Source organism: Chaetura pelagica, unplaced genomic scaffold, assembly GCF_000747805.2.
Source record: "Chaetura pelagica isolate M959 unplaced genomic scaffold, ChaPel_1.0 scaffold222, whole genome shotgun sequence".
Classification (NCBI taxonomy): domain Eukaryota; kingdom Metazoa; phylum Chordata; class Aves; order Apodiformes; family Apodidae; genus Chaetura; species Chaetura pelagica.
The window spans coordinates 2,029,178-2,029,494 of record NW_009952711.1 but is presented as its reverse complement, the minus strand read 5'-3'; positions in this window follow the sequence as shown (position 1 = coordinate 2,029,494).

Below are 317 nucleotides of genomic sequence, written 5' to 3'. Positions count from 1 at the left end.
GGAAAGATTTGAGATACCTTCAAAACTTGCATGCCAGCCTCTGAGGGCAAGGGCTGGCACTGGAAAGGACTCTACAGAGCCTGGTCTGTTGCTACAAGAGAAACTTCTTCTCCCCTAGCTGGTTAAGCAATATTTAACTATTTCCATTTTATTAGTATAAAGTAACACTAAAATTCAAGCAAAACTGCTAGGGCAAATTCATATTAGGATAAAATTGAATTAAATACTTAAGGGGTAGAAAACATTTCTGGGCAAGCTGTGTTTCTAATTTGTATCGTATCTCTAGTTTGGCAGTGTTACATAACATTGCAGGAATG